At 38.3% G+C, this 13,133-nt stretch overlaps 1 pseudogene; it reads left to right on the top strand.

Annotated features, from left to right (window-relative positions):
• The first annotated feature begins 4,784 nt into the window (after positions 1-4,784).
• Positions 4,785-12,702, top strand: LOC124084502 (peptidyl-prolyl cis-trans isomerase G-like; annotated as a pseudogene).
• Positions 12,703-13,133: the final 431 nt, after the last annotated feature.

The following is a 13,133-nucleotide window of genomic DNA, read 5'->3' as shown; positions in this document are numbered from 1 at the left end:
TTAAATTGGGTGAGGCTGGCCTTTCTAAAAAAGTCTTATTTCTTAAAAAATCTTATTTCTGGTTCTGATTTTTGCCCTTTTTAAAAATGTCATTCTACAAAGTTCTCATATATTATTTCCTGAGACTATCTGAATATCAGTTAACATAATACAACATTACAATTGAAACATTATCAAACAGAAAAGCTAAGAGAGCTCTTAACTTACTTTTGTGGAAAAGGTGGCAGAATATTTTCATGTTCCACGTAGTTAAAACTGTGAACAAATCAGGGCCCCCTTATTAACTTCCAAAAATATATCTAAATTCCCATCCCAGTGTAAAGAGTAACAAAATTTATATATAACTTATTGACAACAGGTTACCTTTATCCAATTACAAAACATTAAATTACATAAATACCAATACAATTTGTTATTTTTATATAAATCTGAAGGAGATGATTGCTACAGACAATTTTAGTTTAAAGACTAACACCTTGGCAAAGTGCTCTTACAAGCATTATATTTTAAAAGGTTTATATAGTTGAAAAGCATGAATGCATCTAATTATGGGGAGGTTGTCCAGCACCTCATTAGGGGGGTCTTCTTCTTGCCAAAGAGGGCGTAAGCCACCTAATAAATTAAAATCTAGAATAATTAGTAAAGGATAAAAGACAAAGTCAGAATTAATTTCAAAGGATTGGAGCATGTGATAGGTTCAGTCCACATAGGGGCTGGATTAGAAATTAGAAATTAGAAAATGGCTCCCGTGGTTTATTTAAGAGGGTACATCAAAGGCATGGGTAAGATTTCAAGGACAGAGTTTTTCTTCATGACATCTTGCAGTCAGCAGGTTGATGGGCATCCTGGCAGGTCCCACTCATCTCAGAGGGACCATTTGGCTGGGTGGTTGTAGCAGGTCACCCCACCTCTGGTGCTGTGTGTGACCAGACAGAGCAGAATAGGGCTTCAATGTGTCTGGGCAATCAACCAGAGGAGATATCTACTGGAAGTTCCAAGACACCAGATTATCCTATTCACTAGACTACAATGTGCAATATAGTCTACATACAGTCCATGGAAGGCTCTCAATATCTAGTAATACAAATAAGCCAGTAATGGTTAGTGTCACAATTACACAGATGGCCTTATATTAGCTAAGTTTATCGATAGTGTACAGTAACAATAATCACAGGTTTTGCATGGCTTAGAAGTACTAGCAAGAGTTAAAGGATAATCTTAAATCTCCTATTTAAACATTTAGAAAACAGTGTTAATCATCAGGAATAGACTTAGTCAAAGCTAACAGATATAAGCCAAGTCTTCAAATGGCAGTGTGGCACTTCTATGTCAGATACAGTATATAAAAGAGAGTACTTATTGGTTACCTTGCTAGTAAACTAAACTTTCATTTTACAAAGTTCAGACAAATGGGGGCTGGGGATGTGGCTCAAGCAATAGCACGCTTGCCTGGCATGTGCGGGGCGCTGGGTTCGATGCTCAGCACCATATAAAAATAAAATAAAGATGTTGTGTCCACCAAAAACTAAATATTAAAAAATTCTCTCTCTCTCTCTTTAAAAAATTCAGACAAACATGTTTCTCAAATGTATACATATCTCTAGTCACATATATTTAGGCTATGAACTATTTTGTAATAACCTAAAATATCAGTTGTTTATTTAACGAGTTACAAAGTAATCATTTAAAAGACTTTATAACAGGTACAAACCCTAATTCATTTAAGACTTAGTTTCCCTAAGTAATATTACCTAACAGGCACACACACAAAAAAAAAATTTTTTTTTTTTTGAGAGAGAATTTTAATATTTATTTTTTAGTTTTCGGCGGACACAACATCTTTGTTTGTATGTGGTGCTGAGGATCGAACCTGGGCCGCACGCACGCCAGGCGAGCGCGCTACCGCTTGAGCCACATCCCCAGCCCCAACACAAAAAATTTTTTGATACTGGGAATTCAACCCAGGGGTGCTTAACCACTGAGCCACATCCCCAGCCCTTTTTTACCACCACACTTGGCAAGAAAATTATCTTAATAGATAAAAGCAGATTGATGTTTCAGACTTTGCTTCATATCAGTACATTAAAATTCTAATAACCTTGCCAATTATAGTCAATTTAATCAAATAAATAAACTTTTTGAGATTTACCTTCCACTAACCTTCTGCAACTTAGACATTCTACAACTTGTTTACATCCTTAGTTTTGTCCTCTTTTTTATGTTGGACTTTAGCATAAGAATATTTTCCCATCCAGTAACATTTATTTTATCATCTAATTTTCTGTAATAAAATATATTTCCATACCTATAGCTTTCTTATATCTTTTTTCTAGTTTCAGACCCTTTCTTAAATTCATATTTTAAAACAATCCTTATGGGGCTGGGGATGTGGCTCAAGCGGTAGCATGCTCGCCTGGCATGCATGCGGCCCAGGTTCGATCCTCAGCACCACATACAAACAAAGATGTTGTGTCCGCCAAAAACTAAAAAATAAATATTAAAAAATTCTCACTCTCTCTCTCTCTCAAAAAAAAAATAAAACAATCCTTATGAATGTTATCTGTGCATTTAATTTACATAACAAATTTCATCCCATGAGAAGGTCAGAAAATCTGGCACATACAAAATTGCACCTTAATCTTTTTTCTCTCAGGTTGCATTCTAGGTGTTGAAGCACAGGATATTTTTTAACCTGATGTATATCTCTTATCATTATGACAGTGCCATCAAATTTAAGTGAGATCCCCATTGCTATTTATATCTAGAGTCTCCTTTTGGGCCTTTTTGTTATACTAGGCATATTGATATTCAATGGAGCAGGCCCTTTCCATCCTTCTCTTTCAGCTTCCTAGAAGATCCCTTTGCAGAGGCTGCCAACAAAATACAGGTTAGCTTTAGTTTCTGTTTTTTTTTTTTTTTTCTTTTTTCTTTTCTGGATGCAATTGTTTATCCTGCCAGTCTCCCCATGCACTTAGTTTTTTGGGATACTATTAAAACAAGAATGACACAAGCCTGTAATCCCATAGGCTCAGTAGGCTGAGGCAGGAGAATCTCAAGTTCAAAGCCATCCTCAGCAAAAGCAAAGCACTAAGAAAATTAGTGAGACCCTGTCTCTAAATGAAATACAAAATAGGGATGGGAATGTGGCTTAGTGGTCAAGTGCCCCTGAGTTCAATACCTGGTACCCGAAAAAAACACTGTTCTGCCCCAGTGATGGATATCCCCTTGCCATATAGGGTGTCCTGTCAGATTTTAAAAGGAGAGTCCATTCTTGTCCTCAGGTTGTAAACTAACAGTACTGGAACCTACTGCCATGTCCTCTGTAGCCAGGGCAGAGGCCAGAATCTCTTTGCCCATTTTTCTAACTCCAGGCAGTTTTCCTGGGATTTTTTTTCCCCCCAGTCTAGGGCTGGTATATTTTTTGTTTTGTTTTGTTTTGTTTATACCAGGGATTGAACCCAGGTATGCTTCACCACTGAGCCACATCCTCAGCCCTTTTAAAATTTTATTTAGAGACTGGGTCTTGCTAAATTGCTTAGGGCCCCACTAAACTGAGGGCTGGTATTCTTGACCCACATCAAGATTATCTGTGGCTGCTCTTTACCCACATCAGGATTATCTGTGGCTACCTAAGATCAGGCTGAGAAACAGTACTGGGACTGTCAGCACTGGGTTGAAATGATTTAAACCTTTTGTTTAATCCTTTCTTCTGGTGTCCTGCTATCCTTGCACCCCAGAGGCAGTGCCTTTTTGCACCCTTCAACTTAGTTTCTGACTGTTCAGACTCCTTATCATGAAACTACAGAAATTCCTGTACACACAGAATTTCTTCCTCATATTTTACTTCTGACAGACCAACACCAAGTGCAAGATTGTGTAATAAAACCATTCAAAGGCCAGATTGTGTTACAGTAAAACATTTTTCTCTTAGATAGGCTTATACCTATCCATGGCCCATTCAGCTGAGATCTTTCTTCTCAAGAGACAACTAAAAGATCAACATAGCAGGCTGGGGTTGTAGCTTAATTGTAGAGTGCTTCCCTAGCATTTGTGAGGCACGGGGTTTGATTCTTAGCACTGCATATAAATAAATTCGTTAATTAATAAAATAGAGGCCCACTGACAGCTTTTAAAAAATCCACTAACACTGCTTTTTTTTAATATTTATTTTTTAATTGTAGTTGGACACAACACCTTTATTTATTTTTATGTGGTGCTGAGGATTGAACCCAGGGCCTTGCACATGCTAGGTGAGCGCTCTACTGCTGAGCCACGACCCCAGCCCCACTAACACTGCTTTAAAAAAAAGAAAAATCACTTCTTAAAGGGCCAGTAACAAATTTAAAAAGAAAAGGAAAGAAAGAAAGAAAAGAAATACAGAGATAGCCAACCATAAAGAATCCCCCAAACCATGGCTGACATACGAGAATCTTTAAAACAGACAGACCAGGACATACAGAATTTCTTATATTTACTTTATCTCTGAGAGACCAATTCCAATTGCAAGATTGTATAATAATTCAGAAAGCCATTCAAGGGCCATATTACAGTAAAACATCATCTTTTTCTTAGCTTATACCTGTAGGTGGCCCATTCAGCCAAGATCTTTCCCACAGACTACCTATGGGATCAACACAGTATTGCCCATGTCTTAAATGGGGGCAGTAGTAACACATATAAACAAAAACAAGACAACCAGAGGGAATTCCCAAAACCAAGGCCAAAAAACAGATGAGAACCTAAAACAGATCAGAAAGGAGTAAAAATCCCTAGGTTCTTAAGTCATGTTCAACCATGGCTCCTATACCAATGGTGCCACAGATGTCCTGACAAAGAGGATGCAGATGTGTGGAATCAAGGGTCTGGGCATGCACTTTAGGGGACTTACCAGATGACCAAGGTTATTGTGATTTTATTGCATTCAGTTTCATTTTTCTCAAAGTGAACCAAGATGGAGCAATCTGCTCTTCAGGGAGAGAAGGTAGGAGTTCTCTGAAACAACAAGAGCTTTGGCAGCTGCTGGGATGGTCCCTCAGTCCCTCCCTTTACTTACAGGAATAGCTCTTCCAGTTAAACCGGGTTCAATATACTCAGGAGGGTCAGGGAGGAGGAGCTCTTGAGCCTGGAAGTTTGAGGCCATCCAGAGCAACCCAGACACAGTCTTGTGTGGCGGATGTGTGAGAAACAAGCCATTTACAGAATACAATATGTAGCTTTAAATGTAAAATTAGTTGGTAGAATCAGCCAAAGAGGAAATAGAATAAATGACTACAAGCAGTTAAAACTCTAGTGTGACAGATTCAAAACACCTTGACAAACAGGAGAGGAGGGAGAAAGGGCCAGCATAACCTGATAAACTTCATAGAGCCCAAATGCACTCAATCCAGGAAGGCCTTCCAGCCACAAGAGAACAAAGGGAGGTGGGAACAACTAAAGGTATATTTCATTAAATAACCCAACAGGAGAGAGTAAAACATAAGTGACAGTTGGAAAGATTGTACACACCATAGTACTCAGCCAATGAGGAACCAGGAGAGGGACCCTGTGCTCTAGCGGGGGATAAAATGCTGATTGTAACCACTCTGGGTTGTGCCTGCTATTCCAGACACCCAATCTTGCAAGACTGTCATTAAAGTCTTGCTTTTTCAGTATGGAGATTCCTCAGAAAACTTGTAATAGAACCACCGTTTGGCCTAGTTATCCCACTCATTGGTATATATCCAAAGGACTTAAAATCATCATACCGGGCTGGGGATGTGGCTCAAGTGGTAGCGCGCTCGCCTGTCATGCGTGCGGCCCAGGTTCGATCCTCAGCACCACATACAAACAAAGATGTTGTGTCTGCCAATAACTAACTAAATAAATAAATATTTTAAAAAAAAATTAAAAAAAAAATAAATAAAAAAATAAAATCATCATACTACAGTGACGCAGCCACATTAGTATTTACAGCAGTTCAATTCACCATAGCTAAGCTATGGAACCAACTTACATGCCTTTCAGGAGATGAATGGATAAATAAAATGTGAGGGGCTGGGACTGTGGCTCAGCTGTAGAATGCTCACCTAGCACGAGCTGGACCCGGGTTCGATCCTCAGCACCACATAAAAATAAAGGCATTGTGTTGTGCCTATCTACACCTAAAAATAAATATTTTTTTTTAAAATGTGAGGGGCTGAGGCTGTAGCGCAGTAGTAAAGTGCTTGCCTCATATTTGTGAGGTTCTGGGTTCAATCCTCAGTACCACATAAATATCTACAACTAATTAAACATTTTCTTTAAAGATGTGATACATATAAGCACAATGGAATATTACTCAGCCATAAAGAAGAATGAAATTAGGCATTTTCCAGTAAATGGACACAATTGGAGTCTATCCTGCTAAAGTGAAATAAACCAATCTCCCAAAAAAACAAAGGCTGAATGTTCTCTCTGATATTCAGATGCTAACAACACAATAAGGGGGAGAAGGAAGAATAAAAGTTCATTAGATTAGACAAAGGGGAATGAAGAGAAGGTAGGTGGGCATAGGAACGACAGTAGAATGAATCAGACATAACTTTCCTATGTTTATAAATGAATACATGTTCAACCACAAGCTAGGATCCTTTTAAATTTTTATAAATTATACTCCATGCATGTATAATATATCAAAATAACTCTACTTCACATATATCTAAAAAGAACAACAAACAAACAAAAGCTTTGCTTTTTGGTATACCTTGTGTCTCAGTACTTTCTTTGTGTTTGAACAGGTGAATTTCTCACAGATGTAGATCAATGTTAGACCATTTGCCTAGTGTGCAGGAGGCTCTGGGTTCAATCCCCTGGCACTGGAGAGAGAGAGAGAGAGAGAGAGAGAGAGAGAGAGAGAGAGAGAGAGAGAAGCAAGACATGGTCTTAAATATATATATATATATATGTATATATATATATATATATATATATATATATATATATATGTATATATGTATGTCTAAGGTAAGAGATTCAAGGGCTAGAGTTGTAGCTCAGTGGTAGAGCGCTTGCCTAGCATGTGTGAGGCATGGGTTTGATTTTCAGCACTGCATATAAATAAATAAAATAAAGGTCTATCAACAACTAAAAACAGATTTAAAGAGAGAGAGAGAGAGAGAGAGAGAGAGAGAGAGAGAGACAGACAGACTCAAGTCTAGACTGCAGTTGTGTCTCAGTGGTAGAGCATTGTGTACCATGTGTAAGGACCTAGGTTCAATCCCTACCACCCCCAGAAAGAGAGAGAGAGAAAGAGAAGGGGTGAGGGAGAGAGAGAAAGAGACTCTAGTCTTCTCTGAGGCACCACAGAGAATCAAGCAGGATAAATTTTTTTTTTAAAAAAGTGTCTACATGCATTGTAGCAACATTATGGCAAATTTTTAGGATAAAGAGATAATGTTAGGTTGGAGTTCAGGTGCACCAAGATGGCAGAGAGAGAGTATAAGAAAGAAGCTGCTGGAGGACAGGACAAGGAGAGGAGTCTGGTCCTTGTTTACAATAAATCCCATTACCATGACAACTCCCACCAAGGAGGACTTATCACCATGACAACTCCACGCAGTTTCAAATTTTAAAATGACCAAGGGGGGTGCTGGGGTTGTGGCTCAATGGTAAGAGCACTTGCCTAGCACATGTGGGGGCCCTGGGTTCAATCCTCAGAATTACATAAAAAAATGAATGAACAAATAAAGGTATTGCGTCCATCTACAACTAAAAAATATTTAAAATAAATAAATACATGACCAATGTGATTCTGCAACCTGTACACTCAGAAAAATGAGAAATTATCCCCCATCTGATTCAAATGTATGCTATGTCAAGATCATTGTACTGCCATGTGTAAATAATCAAAACAAAAATAAATGAATGAATAAATAAATAAATAAATAAATTAAATGATCAAGGGGTGGGGGGTAAAGTGGCCAGTATTCTAATTGATTTTCTAAAGTAACCAATGGGGGTGATATACTTTGATCAGGTATCATAATTATTTTCTGATGTGTGTCCCAAAACTAACCAATGACAGCAAATGGGGTAAGATCTCCAATCAGGTTCCTATAAGGAAGAGAACATCCCACAGCTCAAAATATAAAACCCTAATTTCCAGACATTGAGGCCTTGAGCCGTTCTTTCTTTTTTCCTCTCTCTTTAATCCTCACCCCACCTTTCTCCCTTCTTTCTTCTCTCTCTCTCCCTCCCCACTCCACAGTACCTGACAGAATTCTCTCTTCACTTTTCATAAATCTGTACTTTGTCTGTCACTTCTGTGTGTCTTGCTCAATTCTCTGTTTGGGTACACCAAAAACCTGGACTTCATCTGGACATCCCAAAGGTAACAATATAAAAGAATATTGAAAGCTTTTAGAGGGAAAAAAAATTGAAGAACAAGAATCAGAACACATCAGATTTCTCATTTGCTATGCTTATTGCAAGAAGGAAAAAGAAAATAATTTCCAACTTCCAAGGTAAAATAATTTTTGAAACTAAAATCTTATACCCAGCCAAACTGACATTCAAATGAGAGGAAGGAACAAAAGAAAAAGAAAGTTTGCTGTCCAATTCCTTCTCTGAAATAATTACTCAAAGATATGCTCTAGTCAAATATATCCAAGAAAGAACAGTAAGCACAGAAACTTTGGAAATTTGTATGTTTTTATGATTAGTGCTGATAAAACAAAAATAACAATTTGGTACAAAAATTCCAGAAGAGTCACATAAGAGGTAGCATCTGGGCCATAACCAATAGGACTCTTACTATATGTGGTTACAATCAGTCATTCCTAGGTTTTTTTTGTTGTTGATTTTTGTTTTGTTTTTTTAGTTGTAGATGGATACAATACCTTCATTTTATTTATTCATTTTTATGTGGTGCTGAGAATTGAACCCAGTGCCTCACACATGCTAGGCAAGGACTCTTCCACCAAGCCACATCCCCAGAGTTTTGCTTTGATTTTTGTGGTGCTGGGGATTGAACCCACTACCTTGAGCATGCAAGGCAAACACTCTACAACCTGAGCTATATTCCCAGTCCCCTCATTCCTAAGTTTTAAAAGTTAGAACAACCTCATACCAAAATACAAAAAAAAAAAAAATCAAAATTAATATCACTTACTATCCAAAAATATTAAAAGTAAAACATTAGCAAATCAATTTCATCAGTTTCAAATGGATGAGGTGTTGTGACAAGCATGGTTTAAAATCAGTGGATGCCATAATTAAAAAAAAAAATTTAGTTATAGATGGACACAATGTCTTTATTTTGTTTTTATTTACTTTTATGTGGGGCTGAGGATCAGACCCAGGGCCCCAAATGTACAAGGCAAGCGCTTTGCCACTGAGACAAAAGCCCAGCCTATGGGTGCCATAATTTTTTAATCACAATCCTAACATGGTAAAGAATAAAATTCCTGGGGAAGGAGACAGGCAGTTAGTAGGCTTTAAGCACCTTTTCTGATGGTGGTAGACTTGAAGCGCTTTAAAGGACCAGACCCAGGGAAGAGGAAATTGTAGAGGTTTAGGAGCAAAGGATTGAATCCATTGTCCTTGGTGTTCTTTTTTCAATTTAAAATCTACATTGGAACCATGGGTTTAGTGTCTCCTAGTTTTTTGTGTGTGTGTGTTTTTTTTTATATCACACACACAAAAAACTGCTGGAAGAGTTGTTTTTGAATTATTTTCTGATGTGTGTCCCAAAACAGCAAGGACTTTCATTGTCTTTGTGGGTGAAAGGGGACAGGGAAATCAACTCAGAAGCCATTGCATTATAAGAGTTGTCTCATCCACAGAGATGTCAAGGATTTTATGGTTCAAGGGTGGTGACTTCAGTGAAGGAAATGGAGGAAGGGGGAATCTATTTATGGAGGATGTTTTAAAGATGAAAGTTTTGCTGTTAAACACAACAATGAATTTCTCTTGTCAATGGCCAACAGAGGGAAGGATACAAATGGTTCACAATTCTTCATAACAACAAAACCAATTCCTCATCTACACGGGCATCATGTTGTTTTTGGGCAAATGATCTCTGGCCAAAAAGTTGTAAGAGAGAGAGAAATCCAGAAAACAGATGACAGCTAGCAAACTATTTGCTGAAGTACAGATGCTGAGTTGTGGAGAACAAATTCCCAAATGTAAAGTTAAGAAAGAAGAAAAGAAAGGCATAAGTCATCATCATCTTCCTCATTGTCAGCCAGTGATTCAGATAGCTCAAAAGATTCTCAGTCCTCTGCTGATGCTTCTGACTCTGAAAGTGCTTCTGAAGAGAAGTCAAAAAAAAAAAAAAAGAAAAAAGAAACACAGGAAAAATTCCCAAAAACACAAGAAAAAAAAAAGAAGAAGCGAAAGAAAAAAAAAAAAAAAGCCCATCTAGCGAAAGTAAAGCAGAAAATCTTGAAGCACAACCCCAGTCTACTATCTATCCAGAAGAGATCCTTCATACACCAGAAAATAGATTCCTAATGAGAAAAAGTCCTCCTAAAGCTGACAGAGAGAGAGAGAGAGAGAGAGAGAGAGAGAGAGAGAGAGAGAGAGAAATCTACCTAATTCCCAGCCTGCTTCATACTGGCAGGAAAATTAAAGCAAGAGGACCAAGGCATTACCGAACAACTTCCAGATCCAGATCAAGGGATCTTTTCAGATGTTTCAGACATGGTGAGACTCCTCCACATTGGAGGCAAGAGATGCTGAGAGCTCAAAGAATGAGCATTATGAAGTGATGAAAGACGGATCAAAGGGGATAAGAGCGAGTTAAATGAAGTAAAATAAAACCAAAGGAGTCCGGTTAGAGTAAAAGAGAAAAATAGCTGATCGCAGGCATGTGTCTGAGACTTCAAACAGAAAAAATGAAAGGGAAAAGAAAGTTAAAGACCATACATCCAACAGCAAAGAGAGACATCAGAAGAAATTCAGAAAAAGATGATAAATATAATAAAAACAGGGGCTGGGTTATAGCTCAGTGGTAGAGTGCTTGCCTCACACTTGTGAGGTACTGAGTTAGATCCTCAGCAAAACATAAAAAATAAATAAATAAAATAAATAAAGATATAAAAAAATAATAAAAGCAAAGTGAAGGAAAGGAACAGGGCTCAGGGGAAAATCTAAAAGTAGGAATAAGAACAAAGAAAAATTTAAGAGTAATGAAAAAGATCCAAAACAGTAGACATGAAGAAAAGAGGATGAGGTCAAGGAGTAAAAAAAAGGATCATAAAAATGTTAAAGAAAAAGAAAAGCAGGGGCTGGGGTTTTGGCTCAGTGGCAAAGCGCTTGCCTTATACTTGTGAGGCTCTGGGTTCAATCTCAGCACCACGTAAAAATAAACAAACAAAATAAAAATATTGTATCCATCTATAACTAAAAAATTTAAAAAAGAAAAAGAAAAGCAGCCTGACTCTAAAGGAAAAGATCAGAAAAGGAGTAGAACTAAAGAAAAGTCTAAACAGAATCAAAAAGTAATAAGTATGATCATAGTAAATGTTGGTAAAGATGGTGCCCGGAGCGCTTCTCTTCCTGGCGCTCAGGTCCATGAAGTACTGAATGGCGCTAGAACCATCACCTTCAATCCCTGTGAATGGTGCAAACTTTGAATGGCACACCTCCAATCCCTGAAGTGGCACGAACTCTCAGCCAATGAAAAAGTAGCAGCCCACTCACCTTGCTCCTCCTCATCCTGTGTTAAGCCCATAAATATCAACACCCTGTTGGTGCTTGTTCTCTTACTCTCCCTCTCTCTCTTTACCTCTCTTACTCTCCCCTTCTCTTCCTCTCTCTCTCTCCCTCTCTTCTCTCTTCCCCCCCCCTCTCTCCCTCCCTCTCTCTCTCCCTCTCCCCCTTCTCTTCTGCGACTGACCACTACGGTCCTGCTAATAAAATCTCGGACAGGTAAATGGTTATTTTGGCTTGTTGAGTTTACGGAGCTTTCCCACTGTTCCTTACAGTAAAAGAAAAGGATAGATGTGTCCTGGAGTAGAGAATGTGATATAGGGCTGGGGATGTGGCTCAAGCGGTAGCGCGCTCGCCTGGCATGCGTGCGCCCGGGGTTCGATCCTCAGCACCACATACAAACAAAGATGTTGTGTCCGCCGATAACTAAAAAATAAATATTAAAAAAAAATTCTCTCTCTCTCTCTCTAAAAAAAAAAGAGAGAGAATGTGATATAATAAAGCTAAAGACAGTTACAACAGTAGAACAAGGAAACGAAGCAGAAGTAGTGACTGGAGTGGAAGAGTGCGATTTCAAAGCTATGACACAGATAGAAGCAAAAGCAAAGAGCCCCATAGATACAGAGAGCAAGAGTAGAGGAGAAGAGAAAGGTCACGAAGCCAAGAGATAAGAGCAACACCAGGAAGATAGAGAAGTAAAGAAGTAGAGAAGAACAGATTCATGGAGCTCAGAGAGAGAAGAAAATCAAAACAGAAACAAAGACAAATATAGAAACCAAGAAAGTAAGAATTCACACAGGAAAGAAAATACTGAGGGTGAGAAAAGAATGTACTCTAAAAATTGTGATCATAGTCGCTCAAATAATAACAGGAGGAAAAATGTCTAATAGAGAATCAAAGTCCATCCTCAAAAATTAAAAATAAATAAATAAAAGCAGTCAGGACAATTAATTAAAACCCTCCACATTGAAAAATAAGGAGAATGAGAAGACCAGATCCCCAATGGAAAAATAAAACCAAAAATCAAAGTGAAGTGGCACCCCCTTTCTCCACAGAAAAGCCCTCTTCACCATGGCTGATTTTAGGACTGTCAGCAAAAGAGTCTCTGCGAAAGAGTCCAATGTAGATAAACTTCCTATTTTTGTGTCACCCTGTTTACTTGGCCACTGGTCGAGAAGATACCAGCACTCCAGGTGCTGGACACCCCCTTACTAATTTTTCACAAACATATCCAGTATAGTACTTTGAAGAAATGTGCAAAAATAGGCCTCTGGCCTTGAGCTGGGGCTTCACAGAGATGTCTACATTTTTAAGATAAGTTACAAATGGGCGCCATGATAACAGCTGGCAGGGGGAGGAAAGAAAGGAGAGAAGAAACTCTCCCCTTCTCAGGTGTTGTCCTTGAAGAGTTAACTTGCCCAGAACAGTGAAAGAAAAGCTGGTTTTATGTGAACTTATGCGGA

The sequence above is a fragment of the Marmota monax genome, unplaced genomic scaffold (assembly GCF_021218885.2).
Source record: "Marmota monax isolate L192 unplaced genomic scaffold, Marmota_monax_Labrador192_F-V1.1 WCK01_AAM20220418_F8-fsc00022, whole genome shotgun sequence".
NCBI lineage: Eukaryota > Metazoa > Chordata > Mammalia > Rodentia > Sciuridae > Marmota > Marmota monax.
Note: the sequence above shows the minus strand (reverse complement) of the source record. Positions and strands in the feature narration are given on the sequence as shown.